The sequence below is a fragment of the Eurosta solidaginis genome, chromosome 4 (genome assembly GCF_040869045.1).
Source record: "Eurosta solidaginis isolate ZX-2024a chromosome 4, ASM4086904v1, whole genome shotgun sequence".
NCBI lineage: Eukaryota > Metazoa > Arthropoda > Insecta > Diptera > Tephritidae > Eurosta > Eurosta solidaginis.
Window position 1 is genome coordinate 121,412,693 of NC_090322.1, and position 23,562 is coordinate 121,436,254.

The 23,562-nt window shown below is 38.9% G+C and overlaps 1 long non-coding RNA gene across 1 annotated transcript; it reads right to left on the bottom strand.

The window, feature by feature from the left end:
* Positions 1-1,111: 1,111 nt before the first annotated feature.
* Positions 1,112-1,497, bottom strand: LOC137248157 (uncharacterized). Its single transcript, XR_010952102.1, has 2 exons — positions 1,372-1,497; positions 1,112-1,308 (listed from the first exon to the last, which is right to left on the bottom strand). It is a non-coding gene; the product is annotated as an uncharacterized lncRNA (long non-coding RNA).
* Between the last annotated feature and the right edge of the window lie 22,065 nt (positions 1,498-23,562).

Genomic DNA, 23,562 nt, shown 5'->3' on the forward strand with positions numbered 1-23,562 from the left:
CTTAGTCCACTGCCTTCCACCCTATTCGCAACATAACCTCTACTTAAGCTGCCAAACTATATAGTAAACAATGACGTTCCCGTTCTACGCTCCGCTTTAGTGAAGGCGAATCTATACTAGGTGGTGGCAAAGCGAATTCAATCAATTCGCCGTAAAGAAGAATGTCAAGTCAAAAGAAAATTTTCATTGATTTCGATTAACTGACATGTTGCAGTACAAGGCGTTGTATGGAAAATTATCAAGAAGAAGCAATCAGCTGATGGGATAACACTACCTGTAATGAGTTCGCCTTGGCTTTAGCTGGAGTCATTGGTGCCGTATGTCGTATCGCTGTATCCGTATCCCTAACGTAATCAGCTGTTTATCGTTACGAAGGTAAACCAAAACCCAATTGGTTGGCTACGATACGGTTACGACTTTAGCGGCACCAATAATCGATTGCATTGATTCTCATAAGGTTGGTCGAATCAGCTGTTAAAAGGTTACCGATACGGCTCCGATAAAGCACCAATGTCTCCAGCTTTTAGTCGAAGTTGTGTATTCTGCATTACGACGGAATCGTAACGAGAAGAGGAAGAGAAAATGATTTTTAGAAATCAGCTGTTTGTACGGAATGTGTGAACATTGGAACAAAATAAATTAAAGAAAATTTGTAAGAAGCACTGAAAAACGTTTATATTTTATTATTCACGCCATTTCGTACAAAAAAAAGCAATAGAATATATTGCCGCAGTGTTATATTTTTTTGAGTGAAGTGTGTTTTTGTCGTTCTTTTGGCCAATTCCATGCCGTGGCCACCAAGTTTTGTTAAAACGGATTCCTGCATGAATATAGTTGACATTTTCTGAATTTTATGGATGTTAATTTCATTGCACTGGCCTAAGATACTTTATAAAGATTTATTTATTCTTTCCGCAAGGATTGTTTACGTTTTCGCTTCACCTTCCTATACTCCGGCAGCTTGCTTTGGCATATAACTGGACCGAACGAACAGACACAATTTATAGCTGTCTATTATAATGGAATCAATAGCCGTGGCGTTATTTGTGGAGTTGGAAAGCAACGCATACGAAAATGGCCAGGCGAGAAGGGAAAGGCAAATATTGCGAGATTTGTGTAATCCATTTGAGATGAGTGACGAATTGTAAGAAATTGAACTTAAAAGTGGTAAAGTTTGATGACTAATTCTCTTATTTAGGTTAAAAAAAAAAACTTTCAAACTTAATAAGGATGCTTTCAAGTATGTATTAGATACTTTTGCGGGGCAAATACGTCCAAGGACTTCGACATCGACATGTTATTTTTGACCTGAAAACATATAAAAAACAATCACCATCAAGCCTTCTACGTTTCTTAACAAGTTTTACTTACATTTTTGTTAAAATTCTGTTATAAATTAATACAAAAATAAAAAGAAAATATTTTTCCGCCAACTTATTCGCAACTTAGAAAAACGGAACTACGATCGAAATGCAGAATACACAAAATCGAACGATTCGAAGTAGGATCAAAAGAGATTGGAACACAGAATACCAAAATTGTCAAATCTAAAAAATTCCAATCCAAGTCGAAATGCAGAATGGGCTGTTTATTCACCTATTTTTTCAACTGTCAATAACTTTGTCAAAAATTAACCGATTCTCATGATTTTTTCTTTGAAATGTTCGTTATTATACTTACTTTTCTATAACTTCATAAACAATAGCATTTAGTTTAAAAAAAATGTTTGTTTAGTATTTAGTAAAAATTTATGACTTTTTTCAAAAATAAATTTCTCAAAAAACGTTACTTTTTTTGTTTAAACTTTTTGTATATCGAGTCAGCAGTTTATATTTCGACTTGGGTAAATATCCATTAGTCAAACTTGTTGTTTTCCAAATATGAATTTTTGAATATTCAACTTTTTTTTCGCCATATATTGATGCAATACATATCAGCATAAAAGACGATCAATGCCAAGTGCTTAAAATTAATTAAAATGTCACATTCATTATTTAAAACATTCATTTGTTATTATTTTTCAGAATATGGCAAAATATTTCACTAAACCTACAATACCGTCACAAGAGCCTTTGCCATGTCCTGTTACAAAATCACTGTAATTCTGAAAAATAATGACAAATGAATGTTTTCAATAATAAATGTGACATTTTAATTAATTTTAAGCATTTGGCATTGATCGTCCTTTATGCTGATATGTATTGCATCAATATATGGCGAAAAAAAAGTTGAATATTCAAAAATTCATATTTGGAAAACAACAGTTTGACTAATGGATATTTACCCAAGTTGAAATATAAACTGCTCACTCGATATAGAAAATTGAAATATTAATTTTTGAAAAAAAGTCATAAATTTTTACTAAATAATAAACAAATAATTTTTTTTTAACTTTATGCAATTGTTTAAAAATTTACATAAAATTACATTTCTAAGAAAAAATTTGGAGAATCGGTTAATTTTTGAAAAAGTTATTGTATGCTGTAAAGCATTGCATCAATAAATGGGGGAAAAAATGTTTAATATTCAAATATTCATATCTCGAAAACAACAAATTTTGGCTAATAGGCATTTATCCAAGCTGAAATATGAGCTCAATATAGAAAAAGTTTGAACAAGAAAAAAGTAACGTTTTTTGAGAAATTAATTTTTGAAAAAAGTCATAAATTTTTGCTAAGTGCTACATGCTATTGTTTATAAAGTTATATAAAATAAATATAATAACGAGCATTTCAAAGAAAAAATCATGAGAATCGGTTAATTTTTGACAAAGTTATTGACAGTTGAAAAAATAGGTGAATAAAATACCGATTGCATTTTATGGAATTCAATTGCCGATAAATCTCCAAAAAAAATTTTTTTTGATGCAAAAAAAAGACGTTTTTCATTATTTTGACCAAAGAACAACATATTAAAATTTCATCGAAATCAAAAATTATGTCCTGCGCGGACCGGGTGCCTTGAAATGGAATGAGCCTGCTGAAATTTTAACAAAAGCCTCCGCATAGCGCTGCCAGATAAATATAACTGCACGTGTGTTTAAAAAACAATGAAGCGGCAGCAAAACTAGCAGCGCTGCAGGCAAAACTGCTGCACGTGTGTTTAATATTCGTGGGTGTAACATTTTAATACTGAAGTGCGTCTCATAACTATAGCACACCTTTTTCCTTAGAGAACTAACTGCGGGGAAATTTTTGGGAAGCGCAATAGAAACTAAATAAAAATGAGGAAAAGTACAGCTGTTTATACCCTTTCATTTCAGCAACTGACTTTTCGAATTACTCTCTTCAATTAATGGTAACGTCAAACAAAAGCAAGAGTGCTCTTGTTGATGAAATCGCTTCATAACTATAGCACATTTAAAGAATTGTCCGAAATTCGAGTTTTTTTTTTACTGATAACTCTAATTTATTAGATTTCCATTTTGTTGAATGCATTTAAAAATTCCATTATCCATACAATTTACTAAATTTAAAAGTAAATTATCCTCCACTTGCTCCCATTTATCCACAATGGCACGTTCCAGTTCGTTTGTGAAGCTAAGTTGGTGGTTTTCGGCATAGATTCTACGGGCTTATAATCTCCATATATTCTCTATCTGATTAAGGTCTGACGAACAACCTGGCCAATCTAAAATATTAACGCTATTTTTAGAAAATTTTTTTTTGTCTAACGACTGACATGTATTATTGCATTGTTCTGCTGAAAAGTCACCATTTTGCTCGTAAAAAGGTAAGAAGACTGCATTGAAGTACATTTACGTAATGTGAACTCTTTATTTTAGAGCTCACAACTGCATCTCTAGTACGGGTTCTCTTCAAAAAAATTCGGGGCTCTTTCAAATCTCTCCAATAGCTTCTATTACCGTCGGGGCCATCGAAGTTCCATTTTTTCTCATCTGAAAATATAGCCTACAACAAAAAGAGAGACATAAATATGGGTTTAAAAAAGCAATTAAACTTCCCTACTTGAAACTTTGGAGCTTATTGGAGAACCCTCCGCCAATTTTGAACAGCCCAGGGAGGAGTTGCTGGCGTTTTTTATTATTTTTCGGCTCTCGCGATCCGAAAGCTTTCGTTTTGGACCCCCAAATCGTTTCTTATCGACTAATTTTTTTTCAATTTCACTAATTTTTCAATTTTGTTCCTTCAGAAGCAAAATCATTATGAATAAAACAAGTGTGCAGAAGTTCTAAAAAAGAAGAAGCTACTTTTCCCTTATACAGTTTTCACACAGACGGCTTATTGAATAATAAAGGCAGTTTTCTACATTAAGACGCTTATTGAGCTCAATCCAAAATTCGAACCTATTATTAATCCATTATCGAATGCCTAATGAAGTCAAAAGCACAATGCAACTCTGTTGGCAGCGTTCCGCTTCCGTTTCCGTTTCTTAGTTTTAGGTGTGTTCAGTGCTTAAAAATGTCATTTGTCAAAGCAAATGTCATTGTCTGCATGGCGGAACGATACAAGGTGGCCGCATCGAACAGCTGATTATAACCTTTTTTATTTGATTTGATACATCAACTACCGGCGCAGTACGATTTTGACATTTGTCCATCGAATTTACAAGTACATGGAATTTTTTTTGTTTGTAGGTATGTCACCATGCTCCCACCTTGTATCGTTCCGCCATGATTGTCTGTCTCATCCTTCATACTAATCGAGCAGTTACTTCTGTGTGAAAGCAAAAAAATTACGTTTTCATTAGCAGGTGAAATGAAATCATTAAGTTTCTGTGTGTAAACAGTATTAGAGAGTAATTTTCGAACTGAGTGCTGTAGTTATGAAACGATTTTATAAGCACAATTTAGAAAGTGTTTTGCTTTTTTATTTTGGGCCAATTCAATGGAGGAGAGATATCCAAAGAATGGGTGCTCAAATGAGTGAGGATGAATATCTGTACTTTCCCAATTCTCACTAGTTAGTTCTCTGAAGAAAAATGTTTGTTATAGTTATGAGACGCAGTATATGTAGTGTTTTTATATACACATGTATGTATATGAATGTAATATCGATATTGCTATTATTATTTACTATTTGTAAATGAATAAAAATAAATAAATGTAAGGCGCTATAATCTCCGAAGAGATTTTAGGCCGAGCTTCTCTTCCAATTGGCGTTGGGCTTCTTTTAATTTTTCACACAAATTGGCGGGACGGGACCTACCTCGGGTTTGTCATCCCAGTGTAACCCCATTTAATTTGTTGCGTCCCTCCTCCCACAAATTGTCATCCTCCCAGCAGCTCCTTGCAGCGGGACTTCGCCATACTCTCCTGCTGCGGGAAGGTATCGAACCCAATCCGGGTCCATCTCCTGACCCCGGTCCTGAGAAATGGTTTTGCTGCGTTTGCCGAAAAAGAATCTTTTTAGGACGGTCATACTCTTGTCAGTGTGTCACGTGCAAGGGATGGTTGCCTCGGACAGGTTGTTCTGGGCTAGATCCCAAAACCCGACGTCCTCGTAACTTTTATAAATCTGTTGTCGTAGTCTACGCCTTAGCACCCCCCCCCCCCCCCCCCCATAGCTTCCAGCAGCTCTGCTGCTCAGCAAGCAACAACAAGTGCCCGCTGCTGCTCCCGCTCTACGGCGCAACCAGCTCATACGGTCGTTCCCACTCATAACTACAATCTCCGTAATAGAGAGGGTAGCAATGCCGAGCATCAGCCCCCGCTCCCGTCTTCTTCCCCCTTCTTTTCCGAGAGCAATCGTGTAGGTCAGGGAAACAGACTCTTAGGCCCTACCACCTTTTGCACCGTTTGTCAGCACAGAATATATATGTTTGCGTCATCCGCCAAATGCAGCTCCTGCCACTTTCCTAGATGTGCTGGTCTCCACGACGGCAATCACCCGACGGTCTTCATGGCGCCATGTTGGCACGCCGCAAACCCAAATACACCGGGTACCACAATGCTTACCCAGGGACGTCCAGTCCCAGGGCCACAACAGCAATTGCGTTCTATCCTCACAAAACTCAGGCGTGGTCACCCGTCACTTACTCCTAGAATGACGTCTCCCCCGGTGCACTTCAGAATTCTGCAGTTGAACTGTAATGGATTAAATGGCAAGATCACGGAGATAGTCGACTTCATGAAGCGGCACAACATCCGCATTGCTGCGATTCAAAAGACTAAACTGAGAGCAAGATCTGCTCTGCAGACCTGTTCTGGGTATAATGTCCACAGAAAAGATTGCGAGAGCGGAAATGGAGGTGGTCTCGCGTTTATCATGCACCACTCAGTGCAATATCATATATTTGATCCCGACATCGCCCGCAGGGGCAATGTCCTAGAACGTGACGGCTTATCTGTCCGGTCAGGCAATGCAAACCTAGAAATCATCAACATCTATCACCCCCTCCTGCCACCTGCTGCCCCAATGGATACCTCCCTAATATTAGCGCCTTACTGACTGGCGAAAATCGCATCATCTTAGGCGATTTCAATGCCCACCACGATCTATAACATTCAAACTTGCGGGCGGACAGCAGGGGTGAGATGTTGGCGGATCAAATAGACGAAACGACGTTCTGCACAATAAACGGATACGCCCCCCACTCGTATGGTAGAAAGCTGTCACAGTTCGCCAGATATATCAATCGTGAGCGCAAGACTCGTAAACTGCGTCAACTGGCAGCCGATGGTAACATTGGCATCCGACCACCTGCCTATACTTATTTCGCTCGAGCGTACCGTCGACTTCATCGTCACCGAAAAACGCACTTTCATAATTTTTAAAAAATGATAGTGGGATGAATACAAATCCTTTACAGACAGCCGCTTTGCTGGGAGCGCGCTTTCCGCAAGGTCATTGAATCCGCCTCGGCTCGCTTTATTCCCGCCGTAAGAATTCCCGAAATTCGGCTTCACTTTCCGGCGGAGGCCGCAAATTTAGTGAGAGAACGTGACCTTATAAGACAGCTCGATCGCGGCGACCTCCAAATAAGAGATATAAACCAACGCATTAGATTGCTTGTGGATGAACACAAGCGGGCAAAATGGGAGGAGCACCTAAGTCGTTGTAACCTCTCTGCCGGTGTGGGTAAGCTTTGGTCCACCGTAAAGTCCCTAATGAAACGAATCCGTCCAAGCACAACGACAAAATTTCCATCGCCTTTGGCGATAAAGTGCTGTCGGATGCGAAAAAATGCGTCATCGCTTTTTGCCGACAATATATAATGCATTCTACGGTTAGACGGAGGGCGTCCCCAATTACCATCACCGCAAAAGAGGTTGAGGATGCCATCGGTCAGGCTAAACCATCTAAAGCAGTTGGCCCAGACGGCATAGCCATGCCGATGCTTAAAAGCATAGGAAAAGCGGGTTTCAAATATTTAGCCACCTTTGTCATACCCGAAAAATGGAAAATGGCCAAGGTTAGAGGGACCACCTGGGAAACCAGCTAACATAGGAGAGTCATATCGCCCGATATCTCTCCTATCGCCAGTAGCCAAGACGCTTGAAGCCATTTTTCTCCCCTACTTCAAAGCAAATTTGCAGCTAGCGTGTCATCAGCATGGCTTTAGAAAACTTCATAGCACCACCCCGCGCTAAATGCCATTAGCACCCAGATAAATTGCGGTTTAAATCAAAACACCCACCATAGAACAGTACTCGTTGCGCTAGACCTATCAAAAGCTTTTGATACGGTCAACCATGGCACGTTACTGCAAGACTTGGAAGGGTCTACCCCTCCCCCATTCCTGAAAAGGTGGACCGTAAATTATCTGGGTGGCCGGCAGGCATCGGTGCAATTTAGAAACGAAACATCAGAACCAAGAAGAATTAAACAAGAATCAAACTCTTATCTATGCATTTATACATTACTATTAGCTACCTTCCTCTGCAATCTGACCTACAGTTATACAACAAACACGCTTCGATTATAATGCCTGTAACTTCTTTGGCTACTTCTTCTGACTTGATTGTAGTTCTTGGTGATTTTACTTTACCGTGTGTAACGTGGAATATGATTGATGGTTGCTTGGTTCCCTGTTCTTCTCGAGAAATCTTTAACGAGTTCTTAAACAACCTTGCAGATAGTGGGCTTTTCAGGTTAACGGCATTCTGAATAAGTTTGGTAAATACTTGGACCTAATATATGTCAATGATAATTCTAGATTCTCTTTAGTCCGAACTGACCCGTTGGTTCTGCCTGAAGATGTATATCACCCTGCATTTATAGTTAATTGCTGAAACCTTTAGCCTTCCAAAATAACGTAACACCTATAATAATTTGTCTGCTGCTAGGTTTTTATTTAGGAAAACTGACTTCAGGAAGTTAAGAAATGAGATTTCCTTTATAGTTTGGCCCGATTATAGTGGAGATGTTGACGAGAGATTTCATCATTTTAATAGAGCTTTGCACCTCATATTCCGTGCTTGTATCCCCCAAACTAATAGCGTTAGAGTTTCAGTAAATACTGGTTGGTGCACCAAGGAACTAAACTGCTTAAAAAATCAGAAAACGCGTTGGTTTAAGAGATATAAAAAATCTGGACTTCCAAATGACTATAGCATATATTCTATTCTACGTCATAAATATAATTTTTCAAACAAAAAGTGTTACAAAGACTACATTAATAAGATTAAGCTGCAACTTTCCTCTAATCCAAAGTCGTTCTTCAATTTTGTTAACACTAAACGAAAGACTACTGGATTCCCATCCGTCATGAAATTTAAAGACTTGGTTTCACGTAACGATGCCACAGTTGCCGATATGTTTGCTGATTTCTTTAAATAAAACTACGCACAAAATTGCGTGCCCGTCCAACCGAATGTTCTTTTTAGCTCGCCACTGCTTTGCGATGTACGAGCCCCTTCGATATCCTGTAACGACGTGTTTTTACACCTAGAAAACCTTAAAACTTCTTATGCTAGTGGTTCCGACAGCATTCCTTGCGTTGTTCTAAAAAGTTGTGCGGAATATTTGTATCGGCCCTTAACGAATATTTTTAATGCTTCTCTAAAGCAAAGTGTATTTCCCTGTTTCTGGAAAGAGTCTTTTATTATACCACTTTACAAAAGTGGCAGTAAATCGTGTGTTTGCAAACTATAGAGGCATTGCAAAACTTAGCGAAATACCTAAACGTTTCGAATCCATTATAACTAAACAACTAGCTCATTCAGTTTCTATCATTACCCAGCTCAGCATGGCTTCTGCAAAGGAAAGTCAACTGAGACGAACCTGTTGGAATTTACTACTCATGTCTCCAGAAACTTTAGAAATAACCTACATACCAACGTAATTTGCACGGATTTCAGCAAAGCTTTCGATAAGGTTTCCCACACTATTCTCACCTATAAACTTAATGGTTTAGACTTTCCACCTCAACTTCTGAGTTGGATTTTCTCTTAATTAAAAGGAAGGAAACAAAGGGTTTTATTTAAAATCAGCGAATCTCAATTCATTAGGGTTACTTCTGGCGTACCACAAGGTAGTCACCTTGGTCCTTTGCTATTTTTGCTATTTATTAATGATCTTTCAAGCGCGTTAACTCATTCCAAGATTTTGATGTATGCTGACGATGTAAAGCTTTTTAAACCTATACTCACTCCAGAAGACAGATTGCTCCTTCAAGAAGATCTCGATAGTTTAGTCAAGTGGTGCAATATTAATGATATGAGCTTCAACCTAAATAAATGTAAATTCATGAGTTTTGATAGAAAATCATTTCAAGTACACAATTACACGGTTGGTGGCTACCGGCTGGAGCAAGTTACTAGATTTAATGACCTGGGTGTTACATTGGACCCAAAAATTGACTTTAAATTTCATATTGAAACTTGCGTGACCCGATCGAAAGGAGTTCTTGCTTTTGTTAAACGATGGTCTAAGGAATTAAATGACCCCTACGTTACAAAATCTCTCTTTACTGCTCTAGTGAGACCTATATTGGAGTATGCATCAATCGTTTGGAACCCGCGGTATCAAATCTATCGTGACAAGCTTGAATCGGTTCAAAAACAATTCCTACTTTTTGCTTTGAGTCATTTGGCGTGGGATCCAACAAGAAATCTTCCCTCTTACAACAGTCGGTTAAAGCTTATAAACCTCCCTTCTCTCGAGAGACGCAGGGAAATGCTTGGTGTGTTGTTTATGGTGAAATTATTGAGTGGAACGGTGAATAGCCCGTTTTTACTAAGCGAGATCAAATTTAATGTTCCCACGAGGCTATCCAGGCATTTCCATCCGCTTTTTTTGAGCACATGTAGGTCGAATTTCGAAATGCACGAAGCCCCTCGTTGTTTGTGCCGGGATTTTAACAAGCATTATAGTAATTTTGATACGTCGGACTCGCTTTTCAAAATAAAGAGGTGTATTTTATTTGAGTTAAATTAGTATATATGTATACATATTTCAAATAACTAACTAAAACTTACTGTTACTCCATTTTATGTATATATAATATAGCAGCTCTTTCTGAGCGGTTCGCGTCAGCTCCCTTCTGAGCACCTCTCGTTAGCCCCCTACTGGGCAATCAGCTCCTTTCTGAGCAATTCGCGTCAGCTCCCTTCTGAGCACCTTCGTCAGCCCCTTACTGGGCATACGTATACAAAACTCATACCCTCTTGTAAAGTTGTTATTTATTTAAATTATCGCGCATATGATTATACATTTCACCTCTTAATATCAAATATGTAACTATAACCCTTAAGATCGTTTACTTAATGTTTTACACTGCACAATCGTTTTGTATAAGGCATACTATTTGTAAATGTACTGCTATTTGGTATTTAAAAAATAAATAAATGTAAGGCGCGATAACCTCCGAAGAGATCTAAGGCCGAGCTTCTCTTCCAATTTGCGTCGTGCTCCTCTTGATTTTTCCCTACAAATTGGCCGGACGGGACCTACATGTTTTATGCCGACTCCGAACGGCATCTGCAAGGCAGATGAGTTTTCACTGAGAGCTTTTCATGGCAGAAATACAATCGGAGCGCTTGCCAGACACTGCCGAGGGGCGACCCCGCTTAGAAAAATTTTCTTCTAATTGAAAAATCTTATTTCTAAAATTTTGATGTTGCTTTGCCCGGCAGTTGAACCCAGGGCATACGGTGTGATAGGCGGAGCACGCTACCATCACACCACGGTGGCCGCCATGTTTAAATTGCTTAATTTGTAGACTATTAAATAAATAAATACCCTTAAATAAATAAGGGGTGCCACAGAGTCGTGTCGTATCCCCACTTTTGTTTAACTTCTACATTTAAAAGCTACCTTCGCCACCAGAAGGAGTTACTATCGTTTCCTACGCCGATGACTGCACAATAATGGCCACATACCCAGGCCCACAGATGTTGTTGTTGTTGTTGTAGCAATGCTCGCCCCACCTAATAGCCGCGACCGATCACAAATTGTCATCACTATCCTCTAACGGGAGTCCAAGGAAACTTGCCGTTTCAACAGGGGTGGACCATAAGGAAAGGGGTGTTAGAGGCGTTGGTTCCACATTACAATTAAAGAGATGGTTGGTGTCATGTGGGCACACATTGCAAGCGGGGCATTAATTTTGTATGTCGGGGTTGATTCTGGATAGGTAAGAGTTTAACCTGTTACAGTATCCAGAACGAAGTTCAGCAAGAGTGACACGCGTTTCCCTGGGGAGTATGCGTTCCTCTTACGCGAGTTTTGGATAATTTTCTTTAAGTACTGGATTCATCGGGCAATTCCCGGCATAAAGGTCCGACGCCTGTTTATGGAGTTCACCAAGGACCTGCTTGTGTTTTTTCACTTCATACGGCTGGATTCTCAGGTGCCGTATTTCCTCAAAATGCTTACGGAGATGACTCCTTGAGCCCCTAGGCGGTGCTGGTTCATCAATCAGATGTATGTTGGGATGCCCAGGTTTCTGGGTATTCAACAGGAACTGTTTGGTCAGATCGATGAGCTCTGTAACAAAATAAACGGCTACCTCCCTGATCTCTCCAGTTTTTTCACCTCGCCAAACATGACATCACCTACTAAATCATCGGCGACCTTATTTACAACATGGACGTCCCAAATGTCGATCATTTTGAACATCCACGTCAATGGCACTACGCTACTGACTGTTTTACACACCAAAATCTTGGGTGTGACATTTGATCAGGATCTACATTTTGGTGAGCATGCAGCTGCAATTGTACCGAAAATCCAGAGCCGTAATAAAATCCTCAAATCTCTTGCTGGCAGTACAAAAGATAAAGAAACGCTCATTACCACCTACAAAGCAATTGGTCAGCCGACAACAACAACGGCATCTGCAAGGCAGACGAGTTTTTTCACTGAGAGCTTTTCATGGCAGAAATACACTCGGAGTGTTTGCCAAACACTGCCGAGGGGCGACCCCGCTTAGAAAAATGTTCTTCTAATTGAAAAACCTTGTCTCTAAAATTTTGATGTTGCTTTGCCCGGGGCGAGAACCCAGGATCCTCGGTGTGGTAAGCGGAGCACGCTACCATCACACCACGGCGGCCGCCCTATATGTAAATGACTTTTGTGAAAAATATATTGTTAAAAAGTTCAGTTTGCGAAAAACTGCATACAGAGAAGCTCTTCAATAAATATTAATTTAAATAACAGGACTTAGTCCTTTTATAACGTCAGGTGTGGAAAGAAATCCTTTTTAAAAGGCGAATTTTATAATTTAAAATGGCCAAAAGGACTTTCAAGCAAACTTTAGTTGAACTCCTGTTAACTGTAACTCCAATTAAAACGTTTATATGCTGAAAATCTCAAAACTAATGACCAGCAAGAAAATTTAATTTTTTATTTATTTAGTTATTTGAATTAGTCTACGAACATGACAAATATTTTTACAGACTATGAGAAAATTTAAATTTAGCAACTTAATAGATTATATTAAATTTAAAGTATACAGAAAACATGATTTCTAGACCGAAAAATCAATATCGATAGAATTTGAGAGTATATTGAATTCATTAACAGCACTTGACAAAGGCGCATTCCGAAGATGGTTTGTCTTAAAGTTAGTTTTAGCAATAAAAAATATTTGAATATCGCAGTGTCCTTTGCGCGACATTAAGATAAATGCGCTCCAGAAGGTAAGTACAGTCAACAGTTCCTTGTATAACACCAAAAACAAAAGTTAACGAAAGGACAGACCTTTTTTCTAAAGATTTAAGATTTATTAACAATGATCGAGACCTGTAGGAAGGAACTGGTTCCGAGAAGCGAAGGCAAAGCAAAGCGTATTTAAGAAACACTTTTTGAACACGTTGTTGTTGTTGTTGTAGCAGTGCTTCGCCCCACCTAACAGCCGCGACCGATCACAAATTGTAATCCATATCCTCCAACGGGAGCCCAATGAAACTTGCTGTTTCAACAGAGTTGGACCATAATGAAAGGGGTGGCGTTGGTTCCACATTACAATTAAATAGATGGTTGGTGTCATGTGGGAACACATTGCAAGCGGGGCATACATTTTGTATGTCGTGGTTGATTCTGGATAAGTTAGATTTTAACCTGTTACAGTATCCAGAACGAAGTTGAGCAAGAGTGGCACGCGTTTCCCTGGGGAGTATGCGTCCCTCTTCCACAAGTTTTTGGTACTTTTCTTTGAGTACTGGATTCACCGGGCAATTCCTGACATAAAGGTCCGACGCCTGTTTGTGGAGTTCACCAAGGACCTGCTTGTATTTTTTTGCTTCATACGGCTGGGTTCTCAGGTGCCGTATTTCCTCAAAATGCTTACGGAGATGACTCCTTAAGCCCCTAGGCGGTGTTGGCTCATCAATCAGATGTCTGTTTGATGCCCAGGTTTCTGGGTGTTCAACAGGAACTGTTTGGTTAGCATCTCATTTCTCTCCCTGATGGGGAGTATTCTCGCCTCATTATGTAGATGGTGTTCTGGGGAGATAAGAAGGCGGCGATTCTGAGAGCAGTATTTTGGCAGGCCTGTAGCTTCTTCCAGTGGGTAATTTTTAGGCTTGGCGACCATATGGGTTACGCGTAGCACGTAAACGGCTGGCCAATTGCTTTGTATGTAGTAATGAGCGTTTCTTTATCTTTTCCCCAGGTACTGCCAGCAAGGGATTTGAGGATTTTGTTACGGCTCTGGATTTTCGGAACAATTGCGGCTACGTGCTCTCCAAAATGTAGATCCTCATCAAACGTCACACCCAAGATTTTGGGGTGTAGGGCAGTCGGTAGCGTAGTGCCATAGACGTGAATGTTCAAAATGGTCGACATTTGGGACGTCCATGTTGTAAATAAGGTCGCGGAAGATTTAGTCGGTGATAATGCCAGGTTTCGCGAGGCGAAAAAACTGGAGAGATCAGGGAGGTAGCCGTTTATTCTGTTGCAGAGCTCATCGATCTGTGGGCCTGGGCCTGTGGCCATTGTTGTGCAGTCATCGGCGTATGAAACGATAGTGACTCCTTCTGGTGGTGAAGGTAGCTTAGATATGTAGAAATTAAACAAAAGTGGGGATAGGATACCACCCTGTGACACCCCTTGTTTAATTCTTCTTGGTTTGGATGTTTCGTTTCTAAATTGCACCGATGCCTGCCGACCACCCAGATAATTTGCGGTCCACCTTTTAAGACATGGGGGAAGGGTAGACCCTTCCAGGTCTTGCAGTAACGTGCCATGGTTGACCGTATCAAAAGCTTTTGATAGGTCTAGCGCTACGAGTACTGTTCTATGGTGGGGGTTTTGATTGAAACCGCAATTTATCTGGGTGCTGATGGCATTAACGCGGTGGTAGTGCTATGGAGTTTTCTGAAGCCACGCTGATGAGAGGCTAGCTGCAAATTTGCTTGGAAGTAGGGGAGCAAAATGGCTTCAAGCGTCTTTGCTACTGGCGATAGGAGAGATATCGGACGATACGACTCTCCTATGTTAGCTGGTTTCCCAGACTTTAGTAGCGGGACCACCTTGGCCATTTTCCATTTTTCGGGTATGACAAAGGTGGAAAGAGACAGATTGAAGACATGTGCTAAGTATTTGGAACCCTCTTTCCCTAGGCTTTTAAGCATCGGCATGGTTATGCCGTCTGTGCCCACTGCTTTGGATGGTTTAGCGTGACCAATGGCATCTTCAACTTCTCTGGCGGTGATGGTAATTGGTGATGCGCTGAATTTATTTTTACGTGCGTGCTGTTGGCCCTCCGTCTATCTTTGTCGACCGTAGAATGCATTACATATTGACGGCAGAAGGCGCTCGCGCATTTTTTCGAATCCGACAGCACTTTATCGCCGAAGGTGATGGAAACTTTGTCTCGTGCTTAGACGGATTCGATAGGGACTTTACGGTGAACCAAAGTTTACCCACACCGGCAGAGAGGTTACAACCTCTTAGGTGCTCCTCCCATTTCGCCCGCTTGTGTTCATCCACAAGCAGTCTGATGCGTTGGTTATGTCCCTTATTTGGGGGTCGCCTAGGTCGAGCTGTCTTACAAGGTCACGTTCTCTCGCTAAATTTGCGGCCTCCGCCTGGAAGTGGGGCCGAATTTCGGAAATTCTCCCGGCGGGAATGAAACGTGCCGAGGCGGATTCAATGACCTTGCGGAAAGCACGCTCCCTTTGGCGGGCATCTGTCGGGATAGGGAGAGCAGCAAAGATGTTGTCTGTAAAAGATTTGTATTCGTCCCACTTTCCTTTTGGACGCCAGCTCAAAGTGTAAAAGAAGTAGTCAATATCGAAAAAATTGAACTGCAAAGTTTTCCGAAATAACACAGGTAATAAATGGCTATACTGGCTACGTAATGGGTTTGACAGTCGAAGTGAATAAGTAGTGACTACGTAAGAGGACAACGATGTTATAGAATTCGAACTTCTGGGTGAATGTGTGTGACAGCGATGCAAACATTCACGGTGACATATGTACATAATAAAGGCCTTAATTGAACAAGCCGAACCATTATGTACAGGTTGGCGGATGCCAAACTTTCACTCAGAAACCCTAGAATGAGACTTCTACTGAGCCTTATAACAAAAACTAACATACTTGATTTTACCAGAATGGTATTCATTGTGGACAAAACAAGTGTGGTATCTTATCCGTGAACTGCTTGATAGGGTGTTCAAGAATGCTACTTTTTCCCGTTTTGGCAGCGTTTTGAAAGGATGTTCAATATGGGGTGTATACGGCCGGCTATCTTCGGCGGGTGATAGAAATAGATACAGGATGAGGCCACGATAGTCACATTAAAAATCAAATGATGGGTTCTATTTATAATTTTGAGGTCTATGCCCAAGATATCGCACTTGTCTTATCCACAATGATGGTCTTGTTTTTGAATTTGTTTGTTTTGGTTTTGTTTATTTTAGTCCCAGTATGAAATGAAGCTAACCACAAGTTAACTATAAGTTGGTTTCGAATAAACCAACGTCATCTATTATCCGAATGAAGAAGTTTCGTCTCCAATTCATTGTTTGTATGGTTGGAGGGGCCTTGTCAACAATCCTCACCTATGCCCTAAACGTTTTGTTTTCTTTTTTGCTTCTTGTGCGGAAAGACCTTGCTTGCAATCCTTCTTTGGATCTCTTATCTCTTTTTCCTGACATCCTAGCCACTTAATTTGGCTACTTTGACATGGACGTCGTCCATTTTTCGATACATTGGAGCATCAGCTACACGACAGTTTCGTAAGTGTAACACGAAGCATAGTCTGATCAATAGCTAAATATATGCACATCGGCCGTTCAAAAAATACATGATATACAAACATCCTCTATTGCATCGCCTTCACAGTGCGTCACTCTGGTTCAGCTTCGCTCTGAACAGGTTGAACTCTTATTTTTATACTCAGCTGAGCATAGCTCATAGAGTATATTAATTTTGTTCGCATGGCGGTTCCCCGTAACGGCATAAACTAATCCATATATAGACTTCTATATATCAAAATGATCTGGGCGAAAACAGAAATTCATTTAGCCATGTCCGTTCGTCCGTCCGTCCGTAACACTATAGCTTGAGTAAATTTTGAGGTATCTTAATGAAATTTGGTATGTAAGTTCCTGGGCACTCATCTCAAATCGGTTTTTAAAATGAGCGAAATCGGACTATAACCACGCCCACTTTTTCCATATCGAAAATTTCAAAAAACCGAAAAAGTGCAATAATTCATTACCAAAGACGGATAAAGCGATGAAACTTGGTAGGTGGGTTGATCTTATGACGCAGAATAGAAAATTAATAAAATTTGGGACAATGGGCGTGGCACCGTCCACTATTAAAAGAAAGTCATTTAAAAGTTTTGCAAGCTGTAATTTGGCAGCTGAGTATGTAATGTTCGGTTACACCCGAACTTAGTCTTCCTTACTTTATTTTATTTTTGTTTTATCCTTGCAAATACAACCGAAGTTATTTCACGCCCGATTTCCCAAATTGATATGCCATTTTTTGTTTTTGCCCTAAGGTCTAAAATTTTTTGGTCGAAAATCCAGACATAGGCATAAACATAGTGCGTATCACGGAGATTAAAGAAGCCATCGATAATGCTATACCTTCCGAAGTAGTTGGACCGAAAATGTGAGTAGTGGTACTACTGAAGCCTGAGAAATCACCTAACCAACCGTAAATCCAAGGCTTTTCCAGCCACCAGCATGGCTTCCTGGCATGAAGGCGCGACGCCTTTTTGTGCTTCCTCATGCGACTGAGTTCTTATGTGCCGTTGTCGTTATTATTGTAGCAGTTAGAAGCGTCATGTGGGGACACATTGCAAGCAGGACATACATTACGTATGTCGGGGTTGATTACGGATAGGTAAGAGTTTAACCTGATACAGTATCCAGATCGAAGTTGAGCTGTTGGTCTGTTGGGATGCCCAGGTTTCTGGGTATTTAACAGAAACTGTTTGTTAAGCATTTTCTTTGTCTCCCTAATGGGGAATACTCTCGCCTCATTGCGTAGGTGGTGTTCTAGGAACATAAGAAGATAGCCGTAGCGGTCTGCGAGCGGTGTTTAGGCAGGCCTGTATTTTTTCCAGTTAGTAACCTTTAGGCTTGGCGACCATATCGGGGACGCGGAGCACGCAACGGCCAGCCAATTGCTTTGTAAGTGGCACTGAGCGTTTCTTTGTCCAATATTTTTGGATGTACGACAGTCGGTAGCGTCATTCCATCAACGTGGATGTTCAAAATGGTCGCCATTTGGGACGTCCATGTTGTAAATAAGGTCACCGATGATTTGGTCGGTGAAAATGCCAGGTTTCGCGAGGCGGGAAAACATCAGGGAGATAGCTGTTTATTCTATTACACAGCTCATCGATGTGTGGGCCGGGATCTCTGCCCATTATGGTGCAGCCATCGGCGTAGGTTATAATAGTGACTACTTCTGGTGGCAAAGATAGCTTCGAAATGTAGAAGTTGAACAAAAGCGTATCCTTTTTTTTCGGGGATCACGAAGGTGGACAAGTACAGGTTGAAGCCATTCGCTAGATATAAAAATTCCTCTTTGCTAGGTTTATTAAGCATCGGCATGGCTATGCCGTCTGCACCTACTAGTTTAGACGGTTTAGCATGAACGATGCACAGTGGTCGGTTCCACAGGCCAAGAATAAGAAAATCAAAGTGAAAAGGTTGTCACGAAATGTGGCGTTAGTATCTCTTATTAGAACAGCCTTTTAAAGGTACATATATTTGTTGTTGTTGTATTCGAACTGTACTCTTTAAGAATAGCTTCAAAAGTGAGGTATTAGTTGGTTTTTGCAGTGTGAGCAAGTTAAAAATAAAGTGCAAGTTTAAGCTATTTAAAAATACATATCAAAAGTATTAACTTCATTTTGAAATTATTTTAGCGTCTTTAGCCTGTTGTGGTGTTTTTTTTTTTGTTACTTAAAATTTCACCAGTGCCTTTATTAGTGTTTATTTGCACAAATATTTCAATTTCAGCTAAAGTTTTAGTTAAGTTGCTCACCGATTCTCACGTTGGGACTTATATCTTATTATCAGAGAATTTAAACACAATGAGAAGGCGTTTTTTTGGCATCCACTGCTTACGATCCATTTGCATGTGACACGTCTTGCACTTCACCACTATTCTCCAAATTCATGTTAACTTAACAGGGTGCAAGACGTAACAGAAAATTCTCTTACCGATTTTCTCTGTTCGTCTGTTACCAAAAAATTCTCTGATCAGAGCAAGTATATTGCAAATTTAATTCTCTAATTTTTTGTAAATAAATTATGATGGTTGGAAGGTTGAAGTCTTCGGCACAGCCGAAGACAGCCCTGTCCTTACTTGTTTTCTTTTATATTCAAAGTGTGAATTTGAATCTGTGCCTATGATTCAGGGCAAAACAAAAACAAAAGTGCAACAAGTGTATAGGGGTTGAGCAGCTCCGATGTAAAGAAATATTTTGACAAGTATAAAATACATTATTCAGTCAACAAATATAGTCAAAAAAGATTCAGAAAGCTGAATTAAAAATTATTATAAATTTATGATCTCCTAAAGTAAACACATTTGATTCAAATATGATTCCAAAATGTGGTTGAAAAAATATATTCAGTGTTTGATCATCTAAAGTATTCATATTTGATTATTTCTTTTGTTCAATTGTATGGTAACTCATTATTTTGTCAGAAAGAGTAATCAAATTATATTGATATGTAGGGAAATTGAAAATTTAATCACCTAAATTGTGAGTGGGTATAAACAAACCTAGATTGGTATATATGTATGTACACACATATATTCCTAAACCCACACAGCATTTAGATGATACATTTTTGAACTTTCCTTCATATCAATACAATTTGATTACTCCTTGCGACAAAATACTGAGTTTTCATACAGTTGAACAAAATAAATAATAAAATAAGATTACTTTTAGTGATCAAAAACTGAAAATCATCATTCGATCACTTTTTGAAATCATTTTCGAATAACCTTGATAAATAAATTTTAAGATTTTATAAAAATTAACATAGAGAATAATAAAACTTGTTTTCTTTTGATGATCAATAACTGAGAACAATTTTTCAATCACAATTTGGAATCATTTTTTAATTTAATTTCCTTATCTTCGGTGATCAAAAATTTAAAATCATTTTTCAATCAACTTTCTTAATCTTTTCAGACTACCTTTCTTGAATAAATGATGAATTTTATACTTGTTAAAACTATACTTTTCATTGAAAATCTGATTTTTCTTCATTAGCTCACATTTTTTCAATCATAAAATCCCAAAAAATTACAAATATACAAAACATATTCAATACTAAAAGTAATAGAAATGCTACTCTTAACCCAAGATGTCTTCTAACATTTTTCTAGATGCGGCTTCCCAGAAAAGACATACTGGATGGAACCTATGTACGGAAGTTGTAAGCTGTTTGAACCGCTGGTAAGTTAAGCTTGATCGACACGCCTGGACCCGGCTTGAACATCCCCCATGAGCTATGATTGTCAAAAACATCAAGTTATATTTAAAGAATGATGTGAGACATAGTAAAATCGTGATTTTTAAAGTGACGTCGTTACCATGATCTAAGATGATGATCATAGATGATGTTGGATGTTGTAGTCGTGTGTGTGTACAACGGTCAAATTAATTACTACCTGCGGTTCAAAAGCTTACTTCCGAGCTTCCGGATGCTTTCACCCCCTGATGAAATATGATTTTTAATAGTATTTAGTTATGTATTAAATATTATGGAAAAACGAATCACAATCGTATTCACAAATGATTCCAAACCATCATTTAATATGATTGAAAAATGTTCTTAAATGTGATCAAAAAATGACTGTGAAAAGTAATCAAATGTTATTCCAAAAGAAGTAAAGTACAATCTGCCAATAATATCAAGTATGATAAAAAGATGAATAAAAAGTGTTTAAAAATATTAATCATAAATGATTATTCAGGAATAATCACATTTAAGGTACACTTTTCTCCCGACGAAACATTGATTTTCGAATAAAAAATACTTTTAAATTTGAACGTTTTCAATCATCTGGGTGTATGATATTTGAATATTTTTTGATAAAACTTTTAAAAAAATGCTGGCTGGGAACTAAAGATCAGCCTACACCCCCATTTCCCACCCACTTCATTGATACCAATATATCCATGCATAAGCTAACAAATGTTTGTACATTCACATGTTCAAATAAAAGACAAAACTATTTCAATCAACCACTTCCTACAAAAACTATTCTTACGCACAAGCATATGTACAAATCTATGTTCATATGTAAGCTAAGAAATATTTTTATATTCGCATGTTGACAAACAAAACAAAATTCACTTCAACCATCCAACCATACGCACAAGCACACATACATATTTACATATGTAAGTTAACACGAGCTTTGTTAATTTTCACCCAACAATAGCTGACTTGACACTTGTACCGATTTTTGACTAAAGTCAATAATCGCCGCATCAACAATAGCTAAAACTAATAAACAGGAAATCGCGTTCCAATTAGTTAACACGAGCTTTATTAATTTTTACGCAATAATTGCTGATTTAACACATGCACCGATTTTGACCAAAGTCAATAATCGTCGCATCAACAGTAATAGCCAAAACCTGGTAAACAGGAAATGATTGCAAAGCACTTTAACTATTGCGTCTGCTACATGAAATAAAAAACATTCTTAAATGAACAATTTAATATTAAGTATTTTTGTTGATTGAGCAATTTATAACTATAAAAACCAATTACTTGTAATCACTAGTTTTAAGTTTATACTGGACTTCAATAAATGCGGACATGCTGTCCGACTAAAAATATATTTTTTTTTGTTCCCTTAATCCGAAGGAACGTAACTGGCGCCCGAGCCAAAAATCGTGAAAAAAAATCCTGAAAACGAACAAGTAAGGATTCGCGTCGAAAAAAAAGAAAAAAAGTCCCATAAAAATAAGGACTCGCGATAGTTATACTCGCGATTATAGTGACGGCCCCCCAGTAGTGCAACACGAACCGGTGGTACCACGTACCAGCCCGACCTATATAAAAAAAAAAAAAAAATATTAAAGTGTCAGTGATAGTGATCTATTTAGTAAAGAAATAATAAATACCTCCCTAAAACAAGGGAAGCAAAAGCTGTGGAATATTCACGATAGCACCGCTAGTGAACGGCCAAACGCAAAGTAACATACCCAGAGCGGCATAAAAGAAGTTCATACCTTACGATAGCACCGCTAGTGAACGGCCAAACGCAAAGTAACATACCCAGAGCGGCATTAAAGAAGTTCATACCTTACGATAGCACCGCTAGTGAACGGCCAAACGCAAAGCAACATATCCAGAGCGGCATAGGAGAAGTGGAATAAAATCCGTGCGCAGGACAGCAACACATTTGGGATTGCTAAAATTATTCGCAACAACCACAACATCTTAATAACCTCATCAGTTTCGGCATTTGCAACATTTACGAGCAAAGGTGAGCAAGGAACATTTGAGATTGCTAAAATTATTCGCAACAACAACAACATCTTAATAACCTCATCGGTTTCGACATCTGCAACACTTACGAGCAAAGGTGAGCAAGGAACATTTGAGATTGCTAAAATTATTCGCAACAACAACAACATCTTCATACCCTCATCAGTTTCGACATTTGCAACATTTACGAGCAAAGGTGAGCAAGGAAAGCATAATTTTTTTTAGATTAAGCTTATACAGCTAGTTTTATATAATAATAGGGAAGAAAAGCATATTTAAGTAGAAAGAAAGATTAATAAATAAAAAGTAGTGGTAATCATTAATATCGAAATGGCAAACCCTAATAACTTAATCCGTCCTCAAGTCCTTTCCCAAAATCCTACCGCCCCTCAGGCAGCAAATGATAGACAACAATTAAGCATAGAAGACCTAAGGGTCCTAATAACTAATATTGCAACAGATGTTTTGCAACAACAAGGACCAAGTGTAGTACAGGCCACTCTCAATCCCAACGCATTTCTCAGTTCGGCAATAGACCAAACAATTGAAGATAGGCATCGGGGTAACTTAGGAGATTTAGATAAAATTCCGGACGTGGTTAAGTGCCTAAAAGATTTTTCCGGTCGTCCTGGTGAGTTCAATTCATGGAAAAAAAGTGTAGATCGGATATTAAGTATTTACGAACCACTAAAGGGAACTCCGAAGTATTACGGAATCCTTAGCGTGATTAGGAATAAAATAACGGGAAATGCTGATACGGCACTGGAATCGTATAATACGCCATTGGATTGGTCGGCAATTACAAAATGCCTAACAATGCATTATGCAGACAAGAGAGATATCTCCACTTTGGAATATCAATTAACCACTCTAGTGCAGGGTAACAGGAGCATTGCCGACTTCTACCAACAGGTTTACAAATACCTTTCGTTAATTCTCAATAAATTAGGATGTATGGAAATGAGTGGCGAATCTCTGCGCATGATGACGCAATCATATAGGGATAAGGCACTCGACACTTTCATTAGGGGTCTAAATGGGGACTTACCACGGTTACTGGGCATCCGAGAACCCGCTGACCTTCCACAGGCCCTTCACCTATGTATGAAATTAGACAATCAAAACTACAGAACAAATCATGCACAAAATGTTAAAAAAGGATATCCAAATTCGGGAAAGTATCCCTCCCAACAGCAGTCTTTCTATCCACAATTAGC